Here is a 1,250-nt window from a genome sequence, read left to right as displayed (position 1 = left end):
TTCTGGTCAATTGGTGGACATGTGTTTGCATTTCTGTTGGTCTTGTAGCCAGGAGTGGAAGTGTAGGGTCACAGCATATGATACGATCAGCTTCCTTCTGGAGACTCTAGGGGAGAAGCTATTTCTTGCCTTTTCTAGCTGCTGGAGGCAGCCTGCATTCCTTGGCTCCTGGCTTCATCTCCCTGACCCTGCTTCCATCTCCAGATCTCTGGCTCTGGTCCTACTTCCCTCTTCCAAGGACCCTTCTGATCCCACTGAGCCCACCCAGATAATGCACCATAATCCCCCCATCTCAACATCCTTACTTTAGTCACTTATGTAAAGTTCCTTTTGCCACATAAGGTAACATAGTCACAGGTTTGAGGGTTAGGATGTGGGCATCTTTGGGGCAGCATTCTCAGTCCACCGTACTGAAGCACACAGCTGTGGTAAAAAAGACTTGTGAACCCCTCTGGGCCACAGATCTGGACCAGCACTGGCTGTGGTGGGTGTAAGTGGGCCATCAGGTTCTGGACAGAAACCCAGAAGCCAGAACAGGAAGTTGTACTTCCGGCTCAGCCAAGCTGCCTGCCTTCATTTGGCCCCTGAGGAAGTGGATAGCAGGTCTTCCCCTGTTGGTTACTAAGACTTCACCTCTGAACATTGATTCAGATAATAAGGACTTTGACCTCTTACTTGGTACCAGGTAAGGTTCTAAGAGGAGCTCTGGTAGCATAGTGCCTAAAGCACTTGACTGCTAACCAGAAGGCTGGTGGTTCAAACCCACCAGCCACTCCTTGGAAGGAAGGTGGGGCAATCTACTTCCACAGTGATACTGCCGCAGAAACCCAAGGAGGGGTTGCTAGGAGTTGGGGCCGACTCGATGACACATAACAACAACACAAGGTTCTAAGGGTGCTCAAATAATTTCTTTTAGAAGAATCAGTACAAGTCTGGTCCCTATGAGGCAGAAGTTAAAGACATCCCAAATGTCCAAGTTTTCCAAACTGCTGGGATACTCCACAATCTCTGACATCAACTCCTCCTCACCTCAGGACTCTCCCTCCTATCTTAGGGTTCTGTACCTTGCTGTAACATCTCACAAAACTCACACAATGCCAAGGAAATGGCTCACATGGTGGTAGAGGTTGCTGTTGTTCTTAGGTGCCATCAAGTCATTTCCAACTCATAGCGACCCCATGCACAGCAGAACGAAACACTGCCCGATCCTGCGCCAGCCCCACAATCCCTGCTATACCTGAGCCCATCAT

Source organism: Orycteropus afer, unplaced genomic scaffold (genome assembly GCF_000298275.1).
Source record: "Orycteropus afer afer isolate SDZICR_OR568_19922 unplaced genomic scaffold, OryAfe1.0 scaffold00099, whole genome shotgun sequence".
Taxonomy (NCBI): Eukaryota; Metazoa; Chordata; class Mammalia; order Tubulidentata; family Orycteropodidae; genus Orycteropus; species Orycteropus afer.
The sequence above is the reverse complement of the archived record's forward strand: the minus strand, read 5'-3'. Positions refer to the sequence as shown.